Source organism: Tachyglossus aculeatus, chromosome 5, assembly GCF_015852505.1.
Source record: "Tachyglossus aculeatus isolate mTacAcu1 chromosome 5, mTacAcu1.pri, whole genome shotgun sequence".
In the NCBI taxonomy this organism is placed as follows: domain Eukaryota; kingdom Metazoa; phylum Chordata; class Mammalia; order Monotremata; family Tachyglossidae; genus Tachyglossus; species Tachyglossus aculeatus.
In genome coordinates this window covers 13998897-14015099 of record NC_052070.1, presented here as the reverse complement: position 1 = coordinate 14015099, position 16203 = coordinate 13998897, and the positions used below count along the sequence as shown (strand labels likewise).

Below are 16203 nucleotides of genomic sequence, written 5' to 3'. Positions count from 1 at the left end.
TTTTAAGGGAAAAGAACAGCGGGAAAGTTGTCAACGAAAATGATTGCAGCAATGGACTTACGAATTTTTATTGTCTATTTTTGCACTTCAGGGATTCACCGTGTGAATGAAATAAAATTGGGTTCTCCAGCGGTTTTAATTGCGCCTACCTTCCACATTCTGCATCACCTTATTCAGACTCAGCACAAAGTTAATGGAGCTCTCCCTTAAGTATCACTGAAATCGGTAAGCACATGAAGCACATTTCTTCTCCACTTCGTTATATATTATGGAGTGTAACATTTCTGCCCTCCTGTAAATTTGGAATTTAAGAGGCCTAAGGGGTGTGAGATTTGGAGGAAAACAAGGTAGAATGTTGACAGACTATAAAGGTACTAGCTTCTTCCGCGTTTTATCACATCGGGAGGCAAGACATTTTTCGTCTCTATCCCGAAGAGATTGAATATACAACAATCCGTCCTAGATGGTTGAATTATTCATCTGCTTGGAGGCAGAGGAAAAGGTGGAGGGGGTGAGGTGTTGGTGGATTATATCTCTGTTTCTCTTGAGAGGAATTGTCTTTGTGAACTCCTCAACAGCATGAACTGATTCTGTGCCAGTGGAATTCTATGGTTAAAAAAACAATTCCACTCTAACTTAATGAGACTTCACAAATTTGGAGATCTGGCTGGTCATTCTCTATCTACTAAAGATGCATGGCAGTAGAATGAAGGGACAGTCTCCCAATGTTTGTGGTAATTTATTTATTTATGGTATATGCTATGTGCTTACTTTGGGTTAAGCACTGTTCTAAGCAGTGGGGTAGATATCAGTTTTTCTGGCCACACACAGATCCTGCCCCCCTGGGGACTCACAGTCTAAGAAGGAGGGTGAACAGGTATTGAATACTCATTTGCCAACTGAGAAAACCTAGGCACAGATAATAATAATAATAATGATAATAATAATGGCATTTGTTAAGCGCTTACTTTGTTCCAAGCACTGTTCTAAGCACTGGGATATATACAAGGTGATCAGGTTCTCTTAATCCCCATTTGAGAGATGAGGTAACTGAGGCACAGAGAAGTGAAGTGACTTGCCCATAGTCACACAGCTGACAAGTGGCGGAGACGGGATTAGAAGCCATGACTGTGAGCCCACTTTTTAGACTGTGAGCCCACTGTTGGGTAGGGACTGTCTCTATATGTTGCCAATTTGTACTTCCCAAGCGCTTAGTACAGTGCTCTGCACATAGTAAGCGCTCAATAAATACGATTGATGATGATGATGATGATGATGACCTCTGACTCCCAAGCCCAGGCTCTTTCCACTGAGCCACACTGCTTCTCTACGCACTACCCTTGAAAAGTCACTCTGTGGTCATTAATAATAATGATGATGATGGCATTTATTAAGCACTTACTATGTGCAAAACACTGGTCTAAGCACTGGGGAGGTTACAAGGTGATCAGGTTGTCCTACAGGGGGCTCACAATCTTAATCCCCATTTTACAGATGAGGGAACTGAGGCCCAGAGAAGTTAAGTGACTTGTTCAAAGTCACATAGCTGACAAATGGTGGAGTTGGGATTTGAACCCATGACCTCTGACTCCAAAGCCCGGGCTCTTCCCACTGAGACATGTTGCTTCTCATTAAGACACCTGAACACTCTTAGCCCCTCCCTTTTTGGTCAGTAAAATCGATTTCTAGACCATCTAAAATGAAAGGATTATGGTCATGATCAAATGCATACAAAAATGAAATATATGACAAAAAATAGCATATCATAAGGGCAGTCAGAATTTTCCTTTTTCTTTTTTTTGAAATTAAGACACGTTTCACTTGGCTGATTCACTCTCTTCTTCTCATTGTTGAATACAATAGATTGTGATTTGATTAACCACATGGCAGAACATCCAGTGCAACAGCCTCTTCCTCTTGAAGGGTGTATCATTCTGCATTTAGATGATATTTGCATAATAGTATACTATTGTTTAGATGAAACTAGGGCTTCCAAGGCAAAATAACCTCCCTGAAAGCAGATTAGGTTTGCCATCAGCAGTTTGTAAGAAACCCTTTCTTGATTCGATATTCTTTACAACCCTTTCCCTGCTGAAGCTTTCATGATTGCACAACAACTTCACGTCTTTCCTTTCATTTATTCATTTATTCATTCATTCATTCGTATTTATTGAGTGCTTACTGTGTACAGAGCACTGTACTAAGTGCTTGGGAAGTACAAATCGACAACAGAGACGGTCCCTACCCAACAACGGGCTCCCAGTCTAGAAGAGGGAGACAGACAACAAAACGAAACAAGTAGACAGGTGTCAATACCATCAGAATAAATGGAATTATAGCTAGATGCACATCATTAATAAAATAAATAGAGTAATAAATATGTACAAATATACACAACTGCTGGGAGGCGGGGAAAGGGATAGGGCGAGGGGGTGATGGGGAGGGGAAGAAGAGGAGAGGAAAAGGGGAACTCAGTCTGGGAAGGCCTCCTGGAGGAGGTGAGCTCTCAGTAGGACTTTGAAGGGAAGAAGAGAGCTAGTTTGGTGGATATGTGGAGGGAGGGCATTCTAGGCCAGAGGTAGGATGTAGGCCAGGGGTTGACGGCGGGAGAGGCGAGAATGAGGCTCAGTGAGGAGGTTAGCGGCAAAGGAGCGGAAGGTGCGGGCTGGGCTGTAGAAGGAGAGAAAGGAGGTGAGATAGGAGGGGGTGAAGTGATGGACAGCCTTGAAGCCGAGAGTGAGGAGTTTTTGCTTGATTCGAAGGTCGATAGGCAACCACTGGAGATTTTTGAGGAGGGGAGTAACATGCCCAGAACATTTCTGTACAAAGATGATCTGGGCAGCAGAGTGAAGTATAGACTGAAGCGGGGAGAGACAAGAGCATAAGAGAACAGAAAGGAGGCCGATGCAGTAATCCAGTTGGTAAAGGATGAGAGATTGAACAAGCAAGGTAGCGGTTTGCATGGAGAGGAAAGGGCAGATCTTGGTGATGTTGTGGAGGTGAGACCCGCAGGTTTTTGTGATGGATTGGATGTGTGGGGTGAATGAGAGAGCGGAGTCGAGGATGACACCCAGGTTGCGGGCTTGTGAGACAGGAAGAATGGTAGTGCCCTTTACAGAGATGGGAAAGTCAGGGAGAGGACAGGGGTTGGGAGGGAAGATAAGGAGCTCAGTCTTGGACATGTTGAGTTTTAGGTGGTGGGCAGACATCCCGATGGAGATGTCCTGAAGGCAGGAGGAGATATGAGCCTGGAGGGAGGGAGAGAGAACAGGGGTGGAGATGTAGATTTGGGTGTCATCAGTGTAGAGATGATAGTTGAAGCCGTGGGAGCAAATGAGTTCACCAAGGGAGTGAGTCTCTACTTCCTTTGAGAGTAATGAAATGAGATATGAACCCTGGGTTTTCTTAGCGATTAAAAAACTCCCCTAAGCCCTTTGAGGGCAGGAATACTATTTCTAATACACTCTCCCAAGTATTTCATACAGTAATAGTGATAGTAATAATTATGATATTTGTTAAGTGCTTACTATGTGCTAAGCACAATTCTAAGTGCTGGGGTAGATACAAGGTAATCAGGTTGGATACAATCCCTGTCACACAAGGGGCTCATTGTCTCAATCCCCATTTTACAGATGAGGTAACTGAGGGTCAGAGAGGTTAAGTGACTTGCCCAAGGTCACACAGCTGACAAGTGGCAGAGCCAGGAGTAGAACCCATGTCCTCTGACTCTGTCCTCTTGCTATCAGGCCATGCTGCTTTCCCTAGTACTCTGGACACAGTAGGGACTCAATAAAACACTATTGACTGCTTTGAATATAAACGCGTAAGCACTTCAAAATTTACCCCTGCCCCAAAGTACTCATGTAAATATTCTTATATTCTACTATTTCCCCTATTGGTAATATATTTTAATGACTGTCTCCCTTTTAATAATCATAATAATATTGATGGTATTTGTTAAGTGCTTACTATGTGGCAAACACTGCACTAAGCGCAGGGGTAGATACAAAGAAATCAGGTTGTCCCTCATGGGGGCTCACAATCTTAATCCCCATTTTACAGATGAGGGAACTGAGGCACAGAGAAGTTAGGTGACTTGCCCAAAGTCACACAGCTGATAAGTGGCGGTGTCAGGATTAGAATCCGTGACCTCTGACTCTCAAGCCCCTGCTCTTGCTACTAAGCCACACTGCTTCTCTAGCAGCGTGTTCTGTAGAGTGTTCTTACATTCTGTAGAATGTAAGCTCCTTGTAGACAGGGATCTCATCTAGTAACTCTGTTGTATTGTACTTTCCTGAGTACTTAGTACAGTGCTCTACACATAGTAAACTTTAATAATGTGAAGCAGTGTGGCTTAGTGGAAGGAGCACGGGCTTGGGTGTCAGAGGACATGGATTCTCATGCCGGCTCCACCACGTATTTGCTCTGTGACCTTGGGCAAGCCACTTAACTCCTGTGTGCCTCAGTTGCCTCTTCCGTAAAATGGAGATTGAGTGTGAGCCCTACATGGGATAACATGATTACCTCGTATCTACCCCAGCACTTAGAACAGTAAGTAAGCACTTAACAAATACCATAATTCTTATAATTATTAATAAAGCCCACTGATTGGTTAATTGATTCTATCTGCTGTACTACCACTTTGAGTCTGCGAAAATGACACAGTCCATTAGCCTTGTTGAAAATGGTTATTGAAAATCTCAAGTCCTTGGAATAATCTATACTGCCTTTGGGTAGTCAGATATTCTCGACAAGTATCCACTCTGGTAGATGTAATAAATCTTGTCAATCATAACGTGGTGTATTGTGTCTGAAAGCCCATTACTTCCAAAATACTCCTTTCAGGGAGTAATCAATCAATCACTCAATTTTATTGAGCTAATTGTCAAAATAATAATTATAATAATAATGGTATTTGTTAAACATTTTCTATGCTCCAGGCACTGTTCTAAGTTCTGGTAGAAGATAATTGGATTGGACAACAACCCCGTCCCACATAGAGCTCCCAATTTTAGTCCCTATTTTACGAACGACTGAATTGAGTCACGGAGAAGTAAACTGACTTGCCCAAGGTCACATGGCAGACAAGTGGCAGAGCCAGAATTGGAACCCACATCCTTCTGACTTTCAGATCTGTGCTCTATCCTCCAGGCAATGCTGCTTTTCTGTTTCTGTTTCTGTTTGCTGCTTAAGGTGTGCAGAACACTGTATTAATTGCTTGGGAGAGTACAGTATAACAGAGTTGGCAGACATGTTCTCTGTGCAGAAGGAGTTTACAGCCTAGGGGGGTAGACAGACATTAAAATAAATTACGGATATTATATAAGTGCTGTGGGGCTGAGGAGAGGTGAATAAAGCATACAAATCCAAGTGCAAAGATGATCAATCAATCAATCAATAGTATTTATTGAGAGCTTACTGTGTGCAGAGCACTGTACTAAGCACTTGGGAAGTACAAGCTGGAAACATATAGAGACAGTCCCTACCCAACAGTGGGCTCACAGTCTAGAAGGGGGAGACAGACAACAAAACCAAACACACTAACAAAATAAAATAAGTAGAATAGATAGGTACAAGAAAAATAAATAGGGTAATAAATATGTACAAACATATATACATATATATGATGTGGAAACTGAAAGGGAGTAGGGAAGTAGTGTGGCCTAGTGGAAAATAGCCCATGCCTTAGAGTCAGAGGACCTGGGCTCTTTTCCTTTCTCTGCCACTTCCTTGCAGTGAGACCTTAGGCAAGTCACTTCACTTCTCTGTGCCTCTCTTACCTCATCTGTAAAATGAGCCCCATATGGACAGAGACTATGCCCAACATGATTATCTTGTAACTACCCCAGCGTTTAGAGCAGTGCTTGACACGTAGTGAGCTCTTAACAAATATCATTATTATTGTATTTATAATTAGGGGAAATGAGGGCTAAAGATGGGAAGGCCCCTTGGAGGAAAGGTGATTTGAATAAGGCTTTGAAGGTGAAGAGAGTGATGGTCTCTTGGATGTGAAGGGGGAGGGAGTTTCAAGTCAGGGGCAGGATGTGGGCAAGGAGTCAGCGGCGGGATAGATGAGATTGAGGTACAGTGAGTAGGTTGGTACTAAAGGAGTGGAGTGACAATTTTGGGTTGTAGTAAGAAATCAGTGAGGTTAAATAAGAGGAGGCAAGGTGCTTGGTGCTTTAAAGCTCACGTGGTAAGGAGTTTCTGTTTGATGCGGAGGTGGATGGAAGCAGCATGCCAAAGTGGAACCTGGACAACCTGGGAATCAGAAGACTTGGGTTCTAATCCTAGCTCTGTCACTTGTCTGCTGGGTGACCCTGGGCAAATCCCTTGGCTTCTCTGGGCCTGAGCTCCCTCATCTGCAAAATGAGGATTGAATATCTGTTCTTCCTTCTCAGACTGCGAATTCCAGTTAGGACCTGATTATCGCATATCAACCCCAGCGCTTAGTACAGTATTGAACACAACCATCTTAACAAATTCCATTATTATTATGGGCAACCTCTGGAGGTTCTTGAGATGTGGGAGAACATGGACTGATTTTTTTTATATAAAAATGATCTTAGCCTGTGGTAGAGAGTGATTTAACAAATCATCATTTTCTGAAGTAAAGCAACAACAACAACAACAACAACATGATAATAATAGTATTTAATAAGCACTTACTATGTACAAAGCACTGTTCTAAGCACTGGGAGGGATACAAGGTGATCAGGTGGTCCCACATGGGGCTCACATTCTTAATCCCCATTTTCCAGATGAGGTAATTGCGGCACAGAGAAGTAAAGTGACTTGCCCAAAGTCACACAGCTAACAAGTGGCGGAGCCAGGATTAGCACCCATGACCTCTGACTCCCAAGCCTGGGCTCTTTCCACTGAGCCACGCTGCTTCCCTGAATGTCTTTCTTGCACACATGTATATACAAAGATCTGACCCCATAGACTTGAACTAATATCTTTTTTAATAATAATGATGGTATTATTTAAGGGCTTACTATGTGCCAGACACTGTACTAAGCGCTGGGCTGGGTACAAGCAAATCAAGTTGGACACAGTCCCTGTCCCATGCCCATTTTACAGATAAGGCTACTGAGGCATAAAGAAGTGAAGTGATTTGCCCAGGGTCACATAGCAGATGAGTGGTGGAGCCAGGATTAGAACCCATGTTCTTCAGTCCCATGCTCTATCCACTATGCCATGCTGCTTCCCATTTGAACAGATTTCTCCTCAACGGGGTCTAATTTCATGCTTTTTACAGTAGTAAGAGCGCAGTACTATCCCATTTTTGATAGCAATATAAAATACAAATATATACAAGTGCTGTGGGGAGGGGAAGGAGGTAGGGTGGGGGGATGGAGAGGAGAAGAGGAAAAAGGGAGCTCAGTCTGGGAAGGCCTCCTGAGGAGGTGATCTCCCAGTAGGGCTTTGAAGGGAGGAAGAGAGCTAGTTTGGTGGATGTGTGGAGGGAGGGCATTTCACTCATTCATTCATTCAATCGTATTTATTGAGCGGTTACTGTGTGCAGAGCACTGTACTAAGCACTTGGGAAGTACAAGTTGGCAACATATAGAGATGGTCCCTACCCAACAGCGGGCTCACAGTCTAGAAGGGGGAGACAGACAACAAAACAAAACATATTAACAAAATAAAATAGAGTAAATATGTACAAGTAAAATAAATAGAGTAATAAATAAGTACAAACATATATACATATATACAGGTGCTGTGGGGAGGGGAAGGAGGTAAGGTGGGGGGGATGGGGAGGGGGAGGAGGTCACTCAGTCTGGGAAGGCCTCCTGGAGGAGGTGAGGTCTCAGTAGGGCTTTGAAGGGAGGAAGAGAGCTAGTTTGGCAGATGTGTGGAGGGAGGGCATTCCAGGCCAGGGGGAGGGCGTGTGCCGGGGGTCGACGGTGGAACAGGTGAGAAGGAGGCACAGTGAGGAGGTTAGCGGCAGAGGAGCAGAGGGTGCAGGCTGGGCTGGAGAAGGAGAGAAGGGAGGTGAGGTAGGAGGGGGCTAGGTGATGGACAGCCTTGAAGCCCAGGGTGAGGAGATTTTGCCTGATTCGTAGGTTAACAGGCAACCACTGGAGATTTTTGAGTAGGGGAGTGACATAATAATAATACCAATAATAATGATGGCATTTATTAAGCGTTTACTATTTGCAAAGCACTGTTCTAAGTGCCAGGGAGGTTACAAGGTGATGAGGTTGTCCCATGGGGGCTCACAGTCTTAATCCCCATTTTACAGATGAGATAACTGAGGCACAGAGAAGTGAAGTGACTTGCCCAAAGTCACACAGCTGACAATTGGCAGAGCCGGGATTTGAACCTGTGACGTCTGACTCCAAAGCCCGTGTTCTTTCCACTGAGCCACGCTGCTTCTCATGCCCAGAGCGTTTCTGTACTAAGCAGGGAGAGACAGGAGGATGAGAGATCAGAGAGGAGGCTGATGCAGTAACCTAGTTGGGGGATAGGATGAGAGATTGAACCAGCAAGGTAGCTGTTTGGTTGGAGAGGATGTGTGTCAGGCATTGTACTTACTAAGCGCAGGGGTGGATACAAGCAAATTAGGTTGGTCATCTGTCCCACATGAGGCTCACAGTCTTAATCCTCATTTGAAGCAGTGTGGCTCAGTGGAAAGATCATGGGCTTTGGAGTTAGAGGTCATGGGTTTAGAACAGTGCTTTGCACATAGTAAGTACTTAATAAATGCCATTATTATTATTATTATTATGGGTTCAAATCCTGGCTCTGCCAGTTCTCAGCTGTGTGACTTTGGGCAAGTAACAACTTCTCTGTGCCTCAGTTACCTCATCTGTAAAATGGGGATTAAGACTGTGAGCCCCCTGTGGGACAACCTGATCACCTTGTAACCTCCCCAGTGCTTATAATAGTACTTTGCACAAAGTAAGCGCTTCATAAATGTCATTATTATTATTATTATTATTTACAGATGTAGAAATTGAGTTACAGGGAAGTTAACTGACTTGCCCAAGGTCACACAAAAGACAAGTGGCGGAGGCAGGATTTGAATCCAGGTCCTTCGGACTCCCAGACCTATGCTCAATCCACTAAGCCTCATGGTTTCACATGCCTAACTATGGTGCAGTCATGACCATTAGACAGTGTGGCTCAGTGGAAAGAGCCCGGGCTTTGGAGTCGAAGGTCATGGGTTCAAATCCCGGCTCCACCAATTGTCAGCTGTGTGACTTTGGGCAAGTCACTTCACTTCTCTGGGCCTCAGTTACCTCATCTGGAAAATGGGGATTAAGACTGTGAGCCCCCTGTGGGACAACCTGATCCCCTTGTAATCTACCCAGCGCTTAGAACAGTGCTTTGCACATAGTAAGCGCTTAATACATGCCATTATTATTATTATTATTTAAGTTGTAAGCTCGTTATGGGAAAGGAAAGTTTTCGCTAATTTTGTTGTACTCTTCCAAGGGCTAAATACAGGGCTATACATCTAGTAAGTGCTCAATAAATATGAATGATTGATTAGTGATAACGAATGTAAATTCATCTCTAGACTATAAGCTCCAAACTGTAAACTTATTATGGTCAGGGAAGGTACCTGCTAATTCTGTTGTATTGTGCTCTCCCAAGAGCCTAGTACAGTGATCTGTACATAGTAAGCGCTCACTAAATACCACTGATTGATTGAAAACTAATTAAACTTTGCAAAAAGACAATGGTTTGGCTGTCCAGACTACAAAGGTCATGTATTATACAGTTTGCAAGGCACTGCCTTTAACAAAGTCTTGAGATGGATAATTGTTTTTCAGAGCATTAAGAAAGAGCGATTGAGTTGAAAATATAACAGACTTCTCAAGATTTATTCTTTCTTTCTAAAAGGCTTACTTTTATTACATGGTTGTGAAAGCAAATGCTTAGAAGAACAGTTTTCCTTTTAAATTTCTCATAACTTCCTCCACATTTTCATTTTTGACATGAAACTTCCAGATTTACTGCCTAATAAAAACCAATTTCAGGGGGAAAATATAGAAAATGAATTTAAATGAGGAGAGTTATATCTTTAGAAATCATTAATGAACATTTTTGGCTTAGAAAACTGACTTTTTTTAAACAAAAAAAAATTTTGCTAAGCCTTGTATTCAGTCATTTCATCTTTGTGAGGAAGGAATTTTCCCACAGTAGAAAGTTGCAAGGGAAATCTCATGGAGTGATAATGTTCACAATTTTAATAAAATGCCTTATCCATTCTTTGTGGTAGTTTGATGGTTCAATTTGAGATGAATCTTCACAGGCAGACAAACACACACATGTACACAATCTTGCCAAAAGGCCCACTTGAAGAAATATGACTCTAAAGGAGAGATAGATCCGGTAAATTTTTCTCACGCATTCATTATTTCTATTCATAGAAAGCTTACTATTCTTAAGTTATAGAGAATTGGTTAGAGTACAAGGTACTCTATGAAAAAAATAAATGGATTTATCTCTGTTGAGAAAATGACTATATAATTCATCACGTCTGGTGGAATGAGATGAAATGCTTGTAAAAATTTCACTTACCTAGCTTGCATCTTTATACACAAAGTTCCTTCTAATAAGGCCTTATTTGGAAGAGTGATAGAATCCATAATTTAGGACCGAAGAAAAAGAATGGCAGCAACTCCCATTGATGCTGACGCAAATCTCTGCTGGCTACACAATTCACCTCTAAATTGCTAGAGTTTCTATTTAAAGAGATTTATTCTTTGTAATTCAGAACGAAAATGGACAGTTCTAGCAGTGTGGCCTCACTTTATATTTTCAAATGCTGATTTTTCCATCCCAACATGCCTTTTAGTAATCAGCATGTACTCTATTAAATAGTACTTTGTTCTTACTCTGTGGGAATTTGTAAAAAATGAGTGTGATTTACTTAAAATTAACCTATGTGCAGGTGATACAAGATTATAAGATGGAACAGAATCCCTATCCCATGTGGGTGGGATTCACAGTCTATCTCATTCTCATTTTATGGTTCAGTAAACTGAGGGCCAGAGAAGTTGAATCTTGCCCAAATCAACACAATAGCCCATAAGCAAATATTGTACTTGAACCCAGGACTCTGGATTCCAAGTCCAATGCTTCATCCTATGCTGAATGTTTGATTTCTCCTAAGCAGAATGGAATTTTGCCCAAGGAAGGATCAAAATTGTACAGTTTCAGGAGTCAGGGTGAGGTAAATTAAAAGGAAATTCATTTTTCACGTGAATGGATAATGGCAGTTTGGAGCACGCTTATTGAGGTTGCTACACAAGTGCTGGCAGACAAAATGTGTAACTTAAAGGATTGTTTGAGAATAAAAACGAGCCTTTGAAGAACATAAGCAATGCCCTGATGGATCAGACAAATAGTTCTTCCAGCTCATTATTAGATAAATAACAGATATATTCTTGAATGTTCAGGTGACTAATGGTTGTCGTGATTGAGAATGTGAGGGCATCGATCAGAGATTGCTTCCAGAAGGTGGTGTTTACTAAGAACTGCTTTGAGATGGGGAGGGCGAGGGATGTGTTTTAGCTAAGCTACAAGGGCACAATATTCCAGGCAGGAAGAAAGGTGTTTCTTGGGGACAGGGATCATATCTACCAACTTTACTGTACTGCATTCTCCCAACCACTTAGTACAGTGCTCTGCACAAAGTAAATGCTCAATAAATAGCATGAGTTGATTGTAAACAGAAAATATGTTCCTGCCCACAAGGACCCCAAAGATCTTGTACCTGAGATGCGGCTGATAGCTCAGAGTCCATAATCATTCATTTATTTCTTTAATCGTATTTACTGAGCACTTACTGTGTGCAGAGCACTGTACTAAGTGCTTGGGAAGTACAAGTTGGCAGCATATAGAGACGGTCCCTACCCAACAATGGGCTCACAGTCTAGAAGGGGGAGACAGACAACAAAACAAATTACCAAAATACAATAAATAGAATAGCAAATATGTACAAGTAAAATAATTGAAATAAAAAATAAACAAAAAAATAAATAAATCAGGGAGCTGTACTTCCAATACCTTTCCCTAGATGCATGATACATTTCTTATGGGGAGCTGTCTTTCAGGGTTTTTTGTTTCTTGGTTTTTTTACTGATGTTTGTTCATTCATTCATTCATCCAAACATATTTATTAAGCACTTACTGTATGCAGTGCACTGTACTAAGCGCTTGGGAAAGTACAATATGACAATAAATAGAGTCATGTCCTGCTCACAAGCTCACAGTCCAGGGGAATATGAAGAGAGAGGAAGTGTCAGGCCCAGAGGAAGATGTGAGAAAGGGGTCCGGGTGGGATAGATGGGCATGAGGTACAGAGAGTAGTTTAGACACCAACAGACAGGTCCCTGGTAGTCTCCTATTGTGCAGCTGCGACTGAACGGGCCTGGGCCCTACAGCTCTGATATAACCCACTGGTTAAGGGGAATTCATTCAATCCTATTTATCAACCCCTTACTGTGTGCAGAGCACTGTACTAAGCACTTGTGAAGTACAATTTATCAACAGAGCCAGATTCAGACATGATTAGCCATGCAATCATGAAGCAATCTCAGAATCCTAATGAACTTCTTACCTCAGCTAAATTTACTAAGCAACTGTTAGACTCCAGATCTACCTATCCTGTTGTCAAACATGTTTGCAAGATCGATGGAAACTGTGTAGAACTCTTGATGCTTGCTTCTCTCTCCACTTCTATAATTTTTATGCGGTGAAAATCACATTTGTTGTGGCACTCGGTTTGAACGGAAGCCACAGTGGGATTCAAGGAACAAATGATCGAAAATATTCTCTGAGGGTGGAACAGAAGGCCTCTGGCTAGGATAATTAATCATTCAATCAGTGGTATGATGAGCACTTGCTGTGTGCAGAACACTGTACTACGCACTTGAGAGAGTGCGATACCGTAGAGTTTCAGCACATAGTTAAGCTCTTACTCTGTGTCAGACACTGTACTAAGTGCTAGGGGAGTCACAAGAATATCAAGTTGGATCCAGCCCCAGTTCCACATGGGGCTCACCGTCTTAATCCCCTTTAAACAGATGAGGCAACTGAGGCACAGAGAAGTGAAGCGATTTGTCCAAGGTCACACAGCAGATATCTGGTGGAGCCGGGATTAGAACCCAAGTCTTCTGACTGACTCCCCATCCTGTGCTCCTTCCACTAGGCCACGCTCTCAGTTCTGAAGATGATGCCACTCAAAAAAGATTTTTATCAGTTTAGGCGATAAGACCTAGTCACCATTAACAGACACTTGCATTAACATTGACCTATGTGGCATTTTTCCATTCATTTCCCACAAATTAAAATAATAATAATTATGGATTTTTAAATGATATTTGTTGTGCACTTACTATGTGCCAAGCACTGTACTAAATGGCAGGATAGACTGGGCCTCACAGTCTAAGTAGGAGGGAGAACAGGTATTGAATCCCCATTTTACAAATGAGAAACTGAATTACAGAGAAAGAAGTGAAGTGAAGCAAGCAAGGTCACACAGCAGACATGTGGTGGAGTCAGGATTAGAACCCTGGTCCTTCTGACTCCCAGGCACATGCTCTATCCAGTAGGCCACACTGCTTCCCAGGCTAGTTCATGGATTCAGTCATTTTTTCTGCTACACAGCTTTGACTTTGTAAAGCCTATGATAAACCTCTGTGGGTTTTCTTATCTGTTAACATCTAGAGTGCAGTGACTGTCTATAGAAGCTCCTACCATTTGTTAATGCTCTCACCTGCTTGAATTGAAATGGTTTCTGTGGCAATTGAAATCAAATTTTGATATCTGAGCATCAGATTTTATTATTAGCAGTAATAATAATTATTATCATTATGATATTTGTTAAGCACTTACTATGCATCAAGCACGATTCTAAGCACTGGGGTAGATGCAAGGTAATTAGGTTGTCCCGCCTGGGGCTCAAAGTCTTAATCTCCATTTTAAAGTTGAGGTAACTGAAGCAAAGGGAAGTTAAGTGGCTTGCACAAGATCACACAGCAGAGAAGTGGCGGGGCTGGAATCAGAATCCATGTCCTCTGACTCTCAAGGCCGTGCTCTTTCCACTATGCCACGCGGCTTCTTTATGTTGTGAGTAAGCCTATCAACCTCCGTATCGAACAAAAACTCCTCACTATTGGCTTCAAAGCTCTCCATCACCTTTCCGCTTCTTACCTCACCTCCCTCCTCTCCTTCTCCAGCCCAGCCCACCCACTCCGCTCTTCAGGTGCCGCTAACCTTTTCACTCAGCCTCCATCTCACCTATCCCACTGTCCACCCCTGGTCAACATCCTACCTTTGTTCTGGAACACCCTCCCTCCTCTAATCCTCGAAACAGTCATTCTTCCCCTCTTCAAAGCCCTACTGAAGGTACACCTCCTCTAAGAGGCATTCCAGACTAAGCTCCCTTTTCCTCAGCTCCCCATTCCTTCCACGTCACCATGACTTGCTCCCTGTGCTCTTCCCCCTGCCCCGCTCCACAGCACTTCGGTATATATGTATATATCCATAATTTTACTTATTTATACTGATGCGTGTTTACTTGTTTTGGTGTCTATCTCCTCCCCCCATAGACTATAAGCCTGTTGAGGGCAGGGATTATCTCTCTTTATTGCTGTATTGTACTTTCCAAGCCCTTAGTACAGTGCTCTTCACACAGTAAGCGCTCAATAAATAGGATTGAATGAATGAATGACTGGGTAGACTGGGTTCAACAAGACCTGAGCTGTCATTTCTTTGTTCAGTTGGTGACAGAGGACAGGGAAAGGATCCAGTGAGCCTCCTCCACTGCCAAGAAGGCCAGGCAGTCAATAGTATTTATTGAGTGCTTACTGTGTACAGAGCACTGTATTAAGCCCTTAGGAGAGGACAATATAACAATAAACAGGCACATCTCCTGGTCACAAAGGACTTACAGCCTAGAGGGAGCACAGCTTGGAGGAGTTTGGGGATGTCAAAGCACTTCTCAACTCTTTTGGCAGATCCAGAATTTGTTTTATCGATCATGCAATCAACCAATCATTGGCATTTACTGAGTGCTGTGAAGAGCACAAACCTAACTAAGAACTTGGAAGAAGATACTTGATTAGCAGCACGAGAAGTAATCAATCAATCAATCAATCAGTGGTATTTATTGAGTCTCATTCCCCATTTTACAGATGAGGGAACTGAGGCGCAAAGAAGTGAAGTGACTTGCCCAAAGTCACACAGCAGACAAGTGGCAGGGTCAGGATTAGAACCTATGGCCTGCTGACTCCCAGGCATGTGCTCTATTCACTCTGTCATGCTTCTAACAATATTGTCTCTTGGAAACACCAGGAGTCTGAATGCTTTTCTCTGAATTTCTCCTGTGTTTGGCTTGCAACAAATACCAATTTGTAGTGCATTTGCAGTATATGAATCAGTAGTATTCACTGAGTGCTGACTCTATGCAGGGCACTCAGTGGAAAAGGGCACTCAGTGGAAAAGAGCACTGGCTTTGGAGTCAGAGGTCATGGGTTCAAATCCTGGCTCTGCCAATTGTCAGCTGTGTGACTTTGGGCAAGTCACTCAAGTTCTCTGTGCCTCAGTTACCTCATCTGGAAAATGGGGATGAAGACTGTGAGCCCCACGTGGGACAACCTGATCACCTTGTATCCTCCCCAGTGCTTAGAACAGTGCTTTGCACATAGTAAGTGCTTAATAAATGCCATCATTATTATTATTATTATTATTTTTATTATTATTATTATCAGGGGTACCAAGGGCTTGGGAGAATATAATAGAGCAGATGAGGTCTATTGTATTCTGATTCTGTGAATGCATGGTGAATCGTGTTATTTAGAAGGGTTCTGGTTAAGATTTTTCTGGAAATAAGGAGCATTGGCTGCTCTAACAGTTTGCTACACTTTCTTCATCAAGGCAACCACATCTTTGAAACCCAGGAGAAGCAATTTGGCCTAATGGAACAAGAACAGGCCTGGAAATCAGAGGTCATGGGTCCTAATCCCGGCTCCGCCGTTAATCTACCGTGTGAACTTGGGCAAATCACCTAATAACAGTGATAATTGTGATATTTGTTAAGCACTTTCTAAGTGCCAGGCACTGTGCTCAGCACAGGGGTAGATATAGGTTTCTCAGATTGGGCCCAGTCACTGTCCCAAATGGGGCTCACAACCTTACAGAAGCAGTGTGGCTCAGTGGTAAGAGCCCGGGCTTTGG

The 16203-nt window shown here is 42.7% G+C and overlaps 1 protein-coding gene across 2 annotated transcripts in view; it reads left to right on the top strand.

Moving 5' to 3' along the window:
- The window catches only part of DLGAP1 (DLG associated protein 1), a 1082148-nt gene that overhangs the window by 152486 nt on the left and 913459 nt on the right, over positions 1 to 16203 (top strand). For both annotated transcript variants that reach the window (XM_038747081.1, XM_038747079.1), the window contains exon 2: positions 92 to 225. The gene's annotated coding sequence lies outside the window, so the exon portion shown is untranslated. The remainder of the gene's footprint in view (positions 1 to 91; positions 226 to 16203) is intronic.